Consider the following 14,785-nt stretch of genomic DNA (forward strand, 5'->3'; position numbering starts at 1 on the left):
GACATGGCCGGCGCATGCTTTCCTGATACGTCCACAAACAATCCAAGGTGGTGAGTAGGTCGGCGATACAATGTAACTTAACTTCAAAATAAAAAAGATTCAACGTTGTTCTCACGTCTGATCTTGTTCTTACCGTGGGACATTTTTTGCTCTGGGAATATGCTTGTACACCAGTGGAGGCTGCTGAGGGGAGGAAAGCTCATAATAATGGCTGGACCGTAGGGAATAGAAGGGCATCAAACACCTGGAAACCATGTGTTTGATGTATTTGATACTTTTACACCTATTCCGCTCCAGCTAAATACCACGAGCCCGTCCTCCACAATAAAGGTGTTACCAACCTCCTGTGTTGTACACGCTAGCAACGTGTACAAACATTTTGCAATATGTGTTTGGCACCAAATGAGGGGATAGAATTGGAGTGAAATGTCCGACATGACAAAAAACAATCAGAAAAAAGGGGAAAGTACTTATTCACACTCAGCCATGACCTTTCATCACAAATTTAAAGGAGCGAGTACTGTTGACAGAATATATGAAAAACCTATGGTGCCAATATACGTAAGGAAATAAGGAGAGGTATATTTGTTTCGAAATAAAACTAATGCAGGTATTATGTGTTAAGGCTTTGTTTCTATTTCAGAAATCTCTATTTCCTCTTCTTCCTGGTTTGAGTATGACCCCTCACCTGGCTTGTGACCCTTCAACTGGATATCACTCCTAAGAGTTGGCTCTGGGGCAGATTACTCCTGTTGAACCACAGGTAAGTCCCCACTCATACATCAGCCTCATCTTAGAAGTGTGTGTCCATGTTTGTGTGTGTGTGTGCGTGTACATTTACGTGTGTTATATTGGAGCAGGGCAATCCTCCATCTATCCCACGTATAATCAAACTGCCATTGTCTAGACCTCCTAGTACTCAAACCTAGAATCTGAGATCAAAGTGGATGTATCCCAGTCTGAGTATTACAGAGTGTAAGTCTGCCTTTCTATTTTATCTATCTCTGTGATCTGGGCCAAGAGAGGTTTGTGAGCTGAGGATGATTCATCAGCTGGCTGCTCCTCTTCTAATCTCCAGAGTCACGCTCACTCACTCTCTCTCTCACACACTGGCATAGTAACCCCGTCTCTCTCCGTGCCTCCCTCCCTCTCTGTCTGTCTCGCGTGCTGCCGAGGCACTATCTACTACCAGAGTTCAGATGTTGCTCTATTTGTACCAGGGAACGCCATCCCACCCCCTGCCACACACACAGACACACACAGACGTGGATGTGTGCATACACAGGCACAGGCACAGGCAAGCAAGCAAGCGCGCACACACACACACACACACACACTTCCCTGCCATGCATGCCACACCCCGGCCAGACAGACAGCTTGGCTCCTGGCCAATAATCACAGCTGGATCGGATGCTTTAAATGTGTGTGTGTGGCGATGGGGGGTTGGGATGGGGCTGTGTCTGGTGCACTGGATTGGTCCACTAGTACGGGTTGGGCCAGGGAGGACTGGGATTGGATAGAAGGTAGCGTGCAGGATTAACTGCGCTGTCTAGCATGGCCTCCCCAAGCGCTGCCTGACAGTTCTGCATATTGGATGGGTTACAGCTTATGAGCCGTGTGTGTGCGTGCGTCTGCGAGTGTGTGTGTCTGTGCAGCTTATCTGTGCGAGATAACTCCATCCTCTATGAGCAAATCTGCACGGTCTCGATTCCCTGACGTGATCACGGAATGCATTGGCCTGGCCCAGACGAATCGTTACATTTTTAATGGCGGTTCCGAGTTGGAATCACCAATCGATTCAATGGCTTCAGCACATTAGATTTGTGTCACTGTCCAGTGGTATCACAGCTGCAATACAAACAATAATTAGCAATATTATTGATGAGGGCAGGGTTCCAGAGTAGGCTAAATAGGAACTTGTGATTATGTTTTGCCATTAAGATGATAGAAGGTACTGACAATGGAATCGGTTTGCATGTGCTTCATGTTTACTAGAGGCAGGATAAAACACTACATAAGAGGTTTGGTTCAATTTCCCCCAATCGTCCGTTATTATGACTATAATAACACTGGTGCTTGATGCAGCTACCTTTATCAGAGAGCAGCAGGAGAGCGTGTGTGTGTGTGTGTGTGTGACTCTAATGTATGGACACTTACCTGTGTGTATGGTGGTGGCCCGATTTACCCCCCTCCACCCCCCTTGTCCTTGCCTATCCTTCCCCCTCTGACTCTCACCTCAGCCTCCCTCCTGGCCACTTTGCCCTGACAGCAGGCTGCCGAGGTACAGTCAGAGTGCTGCTGAACCAGGAATAGGTGGCGTGCTGGTTTCCATGACAGAGCCATGGGGTAATCACAGTTACAGCACTGTGATTACAGCTGTCACCGCCATCCACTGTAATTGATGCAAGTGCAGGGCTGCGCCGCCACAAGAGAGGGCTTAACCTACACGCAACACGCTATGCCACACACACACACACACACACACACAAGCAAAGAGGCACACAGGTAGCCTACACACACCACAAAAGACACGTCCCTCCAAAACACACACACAGTAGCACCACACATGGCAGCACCAGAGCGGACCCCGAAGGCCATCTTCATCCCGCCTGCCTGAAGGACAAAAATAATTCCCTGCCTGGCTGGCATCTCAATCTTTAGCTCCTAGGACAACCATCTGGCTCAGCAACTCTCCCTCCCTTCCTTTCCTCCTTACTCTCTCTCTCTCTCTCATACTCGCCGCTTAGTTTTAATGTGTGTCAGCAGTCAGCAGCGTTACGGTCCTAGCCATGATGCTAACGTGGCTGCCTGTCTCTTGGCCTCTGCTGGTTGGTGGGTGCTGGTAGTGCTGTGTGTGTTCACAGATGGCAGAGGGAGGGTGGAGTGTGTGTGTGTGTGTGTGTGTGTGTGTGGTGATGGAGAGCGCTTTCGGAAGCCCCAGACAGCTCGGGCAATTTCTCCCAGGCAAGGTGGTCTGTCTGCGGGCATCTGGACTGGCTCAGCCCCCCATCGCTGCTTCTCCATGAGAGCGCCACTTCTTGACACTATTGCCAAGATGGTGTACAGTGAACACCGTAGCAGCTCTCTCTCTCTTTCGAAAACAATGACTACTTCCTTACCCTCAGTTGTGTTTTTCAACACCCAATTCAATGTTTTGTTCTGATAGATGATTAGTGGCAAGTGACAACACAAAATGGTTTTATAAATGAAAGGAACCCGAGGAATGTTGAGCTATGGTAGAATAGCTTTGAAGATGATTAGAACTAAACAGACAACTTTGTTTTCGAAGCCAGTCTGAACGATAGCTTGGTTCTCTTTGTTGGTTGGTTATTGATCTGAGACTGGAGGTCAGCTATGATTGGCTGGAGCCCTTTAGAAGGATCCATGGTATTTAATGCTGTATGGTTGTCAGGGTTATGGAGGTCAACATAAAGAACCTCTGCCATGCCATATACTGCAGACTCATACATATTTTCCTGAATTTCCACCCCCATGTCTCTCTTTTCTCTGGCTATGTCTTTCTTCTTGTGGTTTCCCACCACCATTAATATGAGATACACTCTTAGAAAAAAGATTATGTATAGAACTTTAAAGTGTTATTCGGCTGTCCCCATAGAAGAACCCTTTGAATAACCATTTTTGGTTGCAAGTAGAACCCCTTTGGGTTCCATGTAGAACCCTTTCTACAGAGGGTCCTGCATGGAACCCAAAAGGGGTTATACATGGGGGCAGCCGAAGAACCCTTTTGGAAGAGTGTAGACAGTTAAACTTCCAAACCTAGAAAAAAAACTATCAGAAAGAGTGTTGATGGTCTTTTGTTTGAGGATAGAAGGACATGGATTTTGACATGGGCACTGATGAGAACAATATAGTTGTGTGAATCGTCCTTCATTGTGCCTTACACACACACGCATGCACGCTTGCACACACACACATTGGTTTTACTATCCTTGTGGGGACCAAACAATTGATTCCCATTCAAAATCCAATTTTCCCTAACCCTTTACCGAACAATAACCTAAACTTAACCCCAAAACCCCAACACTAAACCTACCCCTAAAATGTTGACCACACTGTGCGCAAGTGTTAGTAAAATAAATCTACACATACATTTCAAGTCGGAAGTTTACATACACCTTAGCCAAATACATTTAAACTCAGTTTTTCACAATTCCTGACACTTAATCTTAGTAAAAAATCCCTGTCTTTTGTCAGTTAGGATCACCACTTTATTTTAAGAATGTGAAGTGTCAGAATAATAGTAGAGACAATGATTTATTTCAGCTTTTATTTCTTTCATCACATTCCCAGTGGGTCAGAAGTTTACATAGACTCAATTAGTATTTGGTAGCATTGCCTTTAAATTGTGTAACTTGGATCAAACGTTTGGGTAGCCTTCCACAAGCTTCCTATAATAAGTTGGGTGAATTTTGGCCCATTCCTCCTGACAGAGCTGGTGTAACTGAGTTAGGTTTGTAGGCCTCCTTGCTCGTACACGCTTTTTCAGTTCTGCCCACAAATTTTCAATAGGATTGAGGTCAGGGCTTTGTGATGGCCACTCCAATACCGTGACTTTGTTGTCCTTAAGCCATTTTGTCACAACTTTGGAAGTATGCTTGGGGTCATTGTCCATTTGGAAGACCCATTTGCGACCAAGCTTTAACTTCCTGACTGATGTCTTGCGATGTTGCTTCAATATATCCACATAATTGTCCCTCCTTATGATGCCATCTCTCCTGCAGCAAAGCACCCCCACAACATGATGCTACCACCCCCGTTCTTCACGGTTGGGATGGTGTTCTTCAGCTTGCATGCCTTCCCCTTTTTCCTCCAAACATAATGATGGTCATTATGGCCAAACAGTTTTATTTTTGTTTCATCAGACCAGAGGAAATTCCTCCAAAAAGTAAGATCTTTGTCCCATGTGCAGTTGCAAACCGTAGTCTGGCTATTTTTATGGCGGTTTTGGAGCAGTGGCTTCTTCCTTGCTGAGCGGTCTTTCAGGTTCTGTCGATATAGGACTTGTTTTACTGTGGATATAGAAACTTCCGTACTTGTTTCCACCAGCATCTTCGCAAGGTCCTTTGCTGCTGTTCTGGGATTGATTTGCACTTTTCGCACCAGAGTACGTTCATCTCTAGGAGACAGAACGCGTCTCCTTCCTGAGCGGTATGACGGCTGTGTGGTCCCATGGTGTTTATACTTGCATACTATTGTTTGTACAGATGAACGTGGTACCTTCAGGCATTTGGAAATTTCTCGCAAGGATGAGCCAGACTTGTTGAGGTCTTTTTTCTGAGGTCTTGGCTGATTTCTTTTGATTTTCCCATGATGTCAAGCAAAGAGGCATTGAGTTTGAAGATAGGCCTTGAAATTCATCCACAGGTACACCTCCAATTGACTCAAATAATGTAAATTAGCCTATCGGAAGCTTCTAAAGCCATGACTGTTACGGTTTTCTTCCGTCGAAGGAGAGTCGGACCAAAATGCAGCGTGGTTAATTCCGATACATCTTTATTGAAGATGAAACACGAACTATAGAATAACAATAAACGTAACGTGAAAACCGAAACAGCCTAAACTGGTGCAAACTAACACAGAGACAGGAACAATCACCCACGAAACACTCAAAGAATATGGCTGCCTAAATATGGTTCAGAATCAGAGACAACGATAATCACCTGCCTCTAATTGAGAACCAATTCAGACAGCCATAGACTATGCTAGAAAACCCCACTAAGCCACAATCCCAAAACCTACGAAAAACCCCAATACATAAACACACCACAAAATAAACCCATGTCACACCCTGGCCTGACCAAACAAATAAAGAAAACACAAAATACTAAGACCAGGGCGTGACAATGACATCATTTTCTGGAATTTTCCAAGCTGTTTAAAGGCACAGTCAACTTAGTGTATGTAAACTTCTGACCCACTGGAACAGTGAATTATAAGTGAAATAATCTGTCTGTAAACAATTTTGGGAAAAATGACTTGTCATGCACAAAGTAGATGTCCTAACCGACTTGCCAACACTATAGCAAGACATTTGTGGAGTGGTTGAAAAACAAGTTTTAATGACTCCAACCTAAGTGTATGTCAACTTTCGACTTCAATTGTACATGTTATTCAATCATTGCACCCACACTGCTCACACACGTCAGTGAGAGTCTGCGTGGCCAGGCGCTAAATTAGAAATGGGTTCTATTTGTGACACTCAATACACTGCAAGTCCGGCCTCTCCCATCTCCTCATTGGTTTTTAGGAGCGTATACCCACTTGCCATCTCCTCATTGGTTTTTAGGAGCATATACCCATGTGGGTGATTGAAAGATGCACTTAGGTCCACATTCCGGTAATGTAGTAATGCTGGAAAGTTGGTTGCAAGCCCACCATATAAAGTCCAAAGAAGAAAGAGAAGCCTGAAGGAAGGAGGAGAGATGACGAGAAACTAATTTGGTTTACCGTTTTATGTGTGGATTAATTGTTGGAGTAAAGGACCTTGTGCATTTCAGGTCAAATAACAACCCAATGTTTATATCCCAGGACAAATTAGCTAGCAACAGCAAGCTAACTAGCTAAATTGCCATAAATGTTTAATGCTTTTGACCTGTCCCCAAATTAATATAATCGGTTCAGAGTTGATCGCCTCGAGCGTGCGGTTTGGTCAGCATGTAACTCCTAACCTTAAACCTAACTCCTAACCTTAAACCTAACCCTAATTGTATCCCTAAACCTAACCTATAAACCTAAAAAAAAGCCTTTTGCCTTGTGGGACTGGCAATATGTCTCACTTGTCCAAATTGTCCTTGTTTTACTAGCCTTTTGAGGACTTCTGGTCCCCACAAGGATAGTAAAACCAAACCACACACACACACACACAGAAAGAGACTTTAAGTATCCCTTGGACTACTCCAGTGAGTGGTAGTGATTTGGCCAGTGGGCATACAGGGTTGGCAGCAGACCCAGCTGTTTGTGTTCTGTGACAGGCATGACACAGCTTTAGAGAACCAGGAAGTCCAAACTCCACAGAGTTGACAAACACATCTGTTCCAGAGCATCACATGGAGCTTGTTGTGGAGGTGTTGGTAAGTTCTGGTTATATTAGTGGGAGGCTGACATACCAAACCACTTAAGTTCCTACTGTGCTTCAGGCCTCAATAAACTATTTAGGAAAAGAGGCTGTTGCCATGGTTATCAGCCATTTTCAAATCAGTGTATTTAGGCCATTCAGCCTTATTTATTCCTATTAAACCCATGCCTTCTGTAGGAACCAACTGTTACAGAACACGGACCAATTGTTCTCCAAACAGAATGCTCATTAATTTCCCCCTTTTTTCTAACCTGTTGGACAAAAATAATTTCAACCAGCGATCTCGGGCTCACTGTTTTTTGCAAAGTGAAGGCTTTGTGGTGATTCCTCACGAAACCAGGATAGACAAATACCATGATTTGGGGGATTTTCACAACATTTAATCCATAGAAAGGTCACTTGGAGGAAGGACTGTTGACATACTGTATATTTGACATTTGTATCTAAAAGCATAATTGAGAAATAATTCATCAAAGTTGGCATATTTATGACATTTTGGACTATTTTTTTGTCCTGATTTCGTGAGGAATCACCCTTTGATGAAAGTCGACCAGATCTCTATCGTAATAACCTAACAATATTTGTGTTGTTTTGCAGTTAAAAACACGTTAGTCACACTTTCTTGATCTTCCTTGAAAATGTGACTTCTAAAAACACACCTTAATAGCACCTCCAGGCTAAGATAAGAAAAAAGTCAGAAAATAAGCTTTTATGTCAATATGAGCTGAACTTTGCTCCCAAACCGTGCACTCTCTCTCCCTCCCTCTCCCTCCCTCCATTTCTTTGATGATATTATTAAGACCAAGTTCTTTTAGATCACTCCTAGACTGCTGTGGAGCTGCAACCAAAACATATTACCTACCAGACATTCAGTTTACAGTGTAGCAGAGGACATACACTTTGACAGTGCTGTTGTTGTTGTTGGTGGAATGGGCTGAAGTGGGCTGTAAACTAGCTAGTGTTTAATTGTCCTGTAACCTGTTTATTTAGGCCCTTTGCACCTCGCTTAACAGGAAGCCATCTTCCTCAGTTGGATTACAGCTAATGAAATATCTAGACGTGTAGAGTCAACACACGCAGGTGTGATTACGGCCCTCTCTCAAACTAGAAGGCTCTGTACTACAGATCTAGGATCAGATTACACTACCTCAGGTCATAACACAAACCATTAGAGGATGATACAACATCTGAGCTGGGATCAGTGGTGACCTTATACCTACTCCCCTCTCCCTATGCTGGTGCCGTTCCCAGTATGCTGTCAGCCAGCAGGACACAAGGCAACGTGTGACTGTTTGAAGAATGTAAAGATAATCATTGGGCAATTAATTGGCACCAAAAGGGCACCATTAGTGAAGTGCAAACGGGTGATTGGGGAGCTGGGGATAGAGGGCGGAGACTAAGGGCCTGGGGTGTAGAGTGGGGGCTCTAAAATAACAAACTTGAAATTGAAATGCGAGGCGTTACCATACCTGGTCTTATATGATAATGTGTGTCATTATGCCTGAGGAATGGATTGAGATATAAAGTGCATGTGGTCTCACAGGAGTGTTTATTTTCATTACAGTATTTACTCGGCAGATGCCTAGAGAGAGAGCAGCTGCAGCAGTTGCTGTATTCTTATGTAAATTGTAGTGCCAGCTGTTGTGTTCCACTGACTACGCAAAGTTTTAGAGATCAAAAGGATCCTTTACAGGATTTATTTTTTGCGTGTGTGTCTACTATTCTACTAACTTTGCTCAACTTGGAGGGCAGATATAGATGGTACTGTATGATTATGTTGTGGGACTGCATCCCAGGGCTGAATTGAGTAGTTTTGAGGTAGTCTCTAAAAAGAGAGAGAGGTGACAGAAAAGGGGGCAGGTAAGATAACTCTGCTTTCCCTAGCAACAGGCAGCTGCCGCTCCTTGATCATGTGCCTCCCAGGAAGTGACTGATATTTTAGTTGTTGTTTTTTTAAAGTTTTTTTTTTTTACATATTCTTGATTCAAGAGCACATCTAAGTTGAATCGCAGAGAGCCCCCGTCTCTCAGGCTGACAGCAGGTTACTATGATCATCAAGAGGTAGCAATGGGAATACGTTCCTAGAACAACAAAGAGAGAATGAGTTTATCGAGCCCCCCCAAGCCCCTCCGTCAGAGTGAAGCTCAGCTAGAACCCATCCTTCATCATGGGATCTGAGACAACACACACTCTCACTCTCTCTGCTTTTCACTACTCCAAGGAGAGTAGCTGTTTTCTTAGCTGTGTGTGTGTGTGTGTGTGTGTGTGTGTGTGTGTGTGTGTGTGTGTGTGTGTGTGTGTGTGTGTGTGTGTGTGTGTGTGTGTGTGTGTATACACGTGTATGTCTGTGTGCTACTTTGTGCTACTATCTCTCTCCAGATTCACAAGCAGACTGGAGTGCCTCTTCCCACTATGGCCCTATATCTGTTGGCTGAGGTTGGGACATATCAAGGAGAACATGCTAATTTAACTTCTGCCACCTCCACTGGCAGCTCTATCTAACTGACTCTCTCTCTTTAAGTTGGACACCATTAGCACTAAAGCATGAACACTGTAGGAAATATTCTTTCCACATGAATAACACAGGATCTGTAACAATGCATTGAAGCACAGTCATTGGGGAGCTAAGACAATAATCCACAGAGCGACAGGAGAGACAGACAATCAGTCAGGTTGGCAGGATGCAAAGATGCACACAGATGGGTAGACAGACGGATAGATAAATAGACAGACAAACGAAGAATGGAGAGACTGGCAGGTAGAGTGGCAGAGAGAAAGAGGCAGGCAGGAACACACACACGTGCCCCCGCACCCCCTCACTCATCCACACACGCCCACACCCACAGGCGGGGGGGGGGGGGGGGGGGGGGGGGGGGGCAGTGCAGTGGAGCCTAGCAGGGTATGCCAAGCACTGTGTCAGTTTCAAGGGTTCAGGGCTGGCTGGGCAGGATCATGCTGGTGCCTTTGCCTCCTGCACTAGTTGAGGGATCCCAGTGACCCTCAGGTCCCTGCAGAGGTCCCTGCATGGGGACATGTCATCAGGAGGAGGGTTATTAGCTTACCACCCTTAGCACAAAGTGACACCAGGCCTCTGGGCCATGTCCACGGTATGAGAGGGAAATGCTTGTAGCAGGCCATCAGGGAGCACTGCCTCTAAAATATGACAAAGACAACGGTTGCTGTGGGTGCACAGTCAATTCAGTAAGATTGAGCAATAGTGTAAAAACTCAGAATTTATGCAAATACTTCCTCTTTCAATTGTGTTTTTGATTAGACTCATAATTTATACATATTAATATATGCCAGATAGTCAAGTGTTTTTGTGTTAACAAAATGGAAATCTTAATTTTTGTGTCTCTAACAATAAGTCATGGCACATTGCTAGGCAACATAATGACACAGAGCAGCGGGATGTGAAAAATCAAACCTTTGGCTAGAATTAGTGACTAATTATTATTTCAGAAAGTGTCACGACTAAGGTTGCAAAGCTACCGGTAATTTATCAAAGTTCCAGTAATTTAGGAAATGTATTGTTGGATAACTATTAAAAAAATAGATATAATGTTTTTATTTATTTATACAGTTGAAGTCAGAAGTTTACATACACCTTAGCCAAAAAATGTAAACTCCGTTTTTTACAGTTCCTGACATTTAATCCTAGTAAAAATTCCCTGTCTTAGGTCAGTTAGGATCACCACTTTATTTTAAGAATGTGAAATGTCAGAATAATAGTAGAGAGAAGGATTTATTTAAGCTTTTATTTCTTTCACATTCCCAGTGGGTCAGACGTTTACATACAATCAATTAGTATTTGGTAGCATTGCCTTCAAATTGTTTAATTTGGGTCAAACGTTTCGGGTAGCCTTCTACAAGCTTCCCACAATAAGTTGGGTGAATTTTGGCCCATTCCTCCTGACAGAGCTGGTGTAACTGAGTCAGGTTTGTAGGCCTCCTTGCTCGCACACGCTTTTCAGTTCTGCACACAAATTTTCTATAGGATTGAGGTCAGGGCTTTGTGATGGCCCCTCCAATACCTTGACTTTGTTCTCCTCAAGCCATTTTGCCACAACTTTGGAAGTATGCTTGGGGTCATTGTCCATTTGGAAGACCCATTTGCGACCAAGCTTTAACCTCCTGAATGATGTCTTCAATATATCCACATAATTGTCCCTCTTCATGATGCCATCTATTTTGTGAAGTGCAACAGTCCCTCCTGCAGCAAATAACACCCACCTAATGATGCTGCCACCCCTGTGCTTCACGGTTGGGATGGTGTTCTTCGGCTTGCAAGCCTCCCCCTTTTTCCTCCAAACATAATGATGGTCATTATGGCCAAACAGTTCTATTTTTGTTTCATCAGACCAGAGGACATTTCTCCAAAAAGTGTGATCTGGCTTTTTTTATGGCAGTTTTGGAGTAGTGGCTTCTTCCTTGCTGAGCGGCCTTTCAGGTTATGTCGATATAGGACTCGTTTTACTGTGGATAAAGATACCTTTGTACCTGTTTCCTCCAGCATCTTCACAAGGTCCTTTGCTGTTGTTCTGGGATTGATTTGCAATTTTTGCACCAAAGAACAGAACAGAAGATTTTCCCATGATGTCAAGCAAAGAGGCACTGAGTTTGAAGGTAGGCCTTGAAATACATCCACAGGTAAACCTCCAATTGACTCAAATTATGTCAATTAACCTATCAGAAGCTTCTAAAGCGTATGACATCATTTTCTGGAATTTTCCAAGCTGTTTAAAGGCACAGTCAACTTAGTGCATGTTAACGTTTGACCTACTGGAATTGTGATACAGTGAATTATAAGTGAAATCATCTGTAAACAATTGTTGGAAATATGACTTGTCATGCACAAAGTAGATGTCCTACCCGACTTGCCAAAACTATAGTTTGTTAACTTCTTGGTGATAGGGGGCAGTAATTCAACTGCCTGCTACTCATCCCCAGAAGATAAGATATGCATATTATTAGTAGATTTGGATAGAAAACACTCTGAAGATTCTAAAACTGTTTGAATCATGTCTGTGAGTATAACCCAGAGGACAAACCATTCAGATTATTGTTTTAGGTTACTCTCTTTTCAATGGGATTTCATTGGGAATCCAGATTTCTAAAGGACCTTCTTGCAGTTCCTATCGCTTCCACTGGATGTCACCTGTCTTTAGAAATTGGTTGAGGTTTTTCCTTTGTGTAATGAAGAAGTACGGCCATCTTGAACGAGGGTCACTTGAAGTGTACCATTAGATAGAGGCGCGTGACCAGAAAGCAAGCTACAGTTTGTTTTCCTCCTGTATTGAACACAGATCATCCCGTCTTCAATTTGATTGATTATTTACATAAAAAAATACCTAAAGTTGTATTACAAAAGTAGTTTGAAATGTTTTGGCAAAGTTTACAGGTAACTTTTGAGATATTTTGTAGTCACGTTGCGCAATTTGGAACCAGTGTTTTTCTGGATCAAACGCGCCAAATAAATTGACATTTTGGATATATATCGACGGAATTAATCGAACAAAAGGACCATTTGTGATGTTTATGGGACATATTGGAGTGCCAACAAAAGAAGCTCGTCAAAGGTATGGCATGAATTATATTTTTATTTCTGCGTTTTGTTTCGCGCCTGCAGGGTTGAAATATGCTTCTCTCTCTTTGTTTATGGAGGTGCTATCCTCAGATAATAGCATCGTTTGCTTTCGCAGAAAAGCCTTTTTGAAATCTGACATGTTGGCTGGATTCACAACAAGTGTAGCTTTAATTTGCTATCTTGCATGTGTGATTTAATGAAAGTTTGATTTTTATAGTAATTTATTTGAATTTGGCGCTCTGCATTTTCCCTGGCTTTTGGCCAGGTGGGACGCTAGCATTCCACATGTCCCAGAGAGGTTAACAAGAAATGTGTGGAGTTGTTGAGAAACTAGTTTTAATGTCTCCAACCTAAGTGTATGTAAATTTCCGACTTCAACTGTACTCAATTATTTCCTATATTTGATAACTCCAGACACCTGTGATAATTTGAAGTACTCAAAAGGGCCACTTGATGTCTTGTGATAGATTTAAATTCTTGAAAGATTCTGATTTACTGGTGAACTTAGAACGTTTGCAACCCTAATCATGCAAAAATGTCAATTTACATAATATGTTCATACTCTGTTCTATTTACATTATCAACAGAATGTCATGTGCTGAGAGAGGGTTCATGGGTTTTGCGACTCAACAATTTGCTACGCAGCTAAAATTTACCGTAAATATCCCAGTAGCCATGACACAGGTAGCGTGCTTTAAACAAACTCTTCAACTATGCAAGCAACTTTTCATCTTAACCATATTACACTTTTGAATAATGCAACCAAACCACAATATGCTCTTGAATAATGCAACGATTCACAAGCATGTGCAGAGATATCATAACAGCCATCGATAAGAGACAAAACTGTGCAGCTGTATTCATCGACTTGGCTAAGGCTTTCGACTCTGTCAATCACCACATTCTTATCAGCATACTCAACAGTCTTGGTTTCTCAAATGACTGCCTCGCCTGGTTCAAAATCAAATCAAATCAAATGTATTTATATAGCCCTTCATACATCAGCTGATATCTCAAAGTGCTGTACAGAAACCCAGCCTAAAACCCCAAACAGCAAGCAATGCAGGTGTTGAAGCACGTTGGCTAGGAACAATTCCCTATAAATGTCAGAATCTAGGAAGAAACCTAGAGAGGAACCAGGCTATGAGGGTTGGCCAGTCCTCTTCTGGCTGTGCCGGGTGGAGATTATAACAGAACATGGCCAAGATGTTCAAATGTTCATAAATGGGTCTGGGACATGTAGCACGTTCGGTGAACAGGTCAGAATTCCATAGCCGCAGGCAGAACAGTTGAAACTGGAGCAGCAGCATGGCAAGGTGGACTGGGGACAGCAAGGAGTCATCATGCCAGGTAGTCCTGGGGCATGGTCCTAGGGCTCAGGTCCTCCTCCGAGAGAAAGAAAGAGAGAAAGAGAGAATTAGAGAGAGCATAGTTAAATTCACACAGGACACCGGATAAAACAGGAGAAGTACTCCAGATATAACAAACTGACCCTAGCCCCCCGACACATAAAATACTGCAGCATAAATACTGGAGGCTGAGACAGGAGGGGTCAAGAATTCTAGGGACAATTAGGAGGCCTGCGTCTTGTGACCATAGCGTACGTGTAGGTATGTACGGCAGGACAAAATCGGAAAGATAGGTAGGAGCAAGCCCATGTAATGCTTTGTAGGTTAGCAGTAAAACCTTGAAATCAGCCCTTGCCTTAACAGGAAGCCAGTGTAGGGAGGCTAGCACTGGAGTAATATGATCAAATTTTTTGGTTCTAGTCAAGATTCTAGCAGCCGTATTTAGCACTAACTGAAGTTTATTTAGTGCTTTATCTGGGTAGCCGGAAAGTAGAGCATTGCAGTAGTCTAACCTAGAAGTAACAAAAGCATGGATACATTTTTCTGCCACATTTTTGGACAGAAAGTTTCTGATTTTCGCAATGTTACGTAGATGGAAAAAAGCTGTCCTTGAAACAGTCTTGATATGTTCGTCAAAAGAGAGATCAGGGTCCAGAGTAACGCCGAGGTCCTTCACAGTTTTATTTGAGACGACTGTACAACCATCAAGATTAATTGTCAGATTCAACAGAAGATCTCTTTGTTTCTTGGGAC

At 43.2% G+C, this 14,785-nt stretch overlaps 1 long non-coding RNA gene across 1 annotated transcript in view; it reads left to right on the top strand.

The window, feature by feature from the left end:
- Positions 1 to 14,785, top strand: part of LOC116355019 (uncharacterized) — a 140,725-nt gene that overhangs the window by 23,447 nt on the left and 102,493 nt on the right. Inside the window, exon 2 of the long non-coding RNA XR_004204242.1 lies at positions 644 to 763. This is a non-coding gene — a long non-coding RNA (uncharacterized LOC116355019). The remainder of the gene's footprint in view (positions 1 to 643; positions 764 to 14,785) is intronic.

The sequence above is a fragment of the Oncorhynchus kisutch genome, linkage group LG19, assembly GCF_002021735.2.
Source record: "Oncorhynchus kisutch isolate 150728-3 linkage group LG19, Okis_V2, whole genome shotgun sequence".
NCBI classification, from domain to species: domain Eukaryota; kingdom Metazoa; phylum Chordata; class Actinopteri; order Salmoniformes; family Salmonidae; genus Oncorhynchus; species Oncorhynchus kisutch.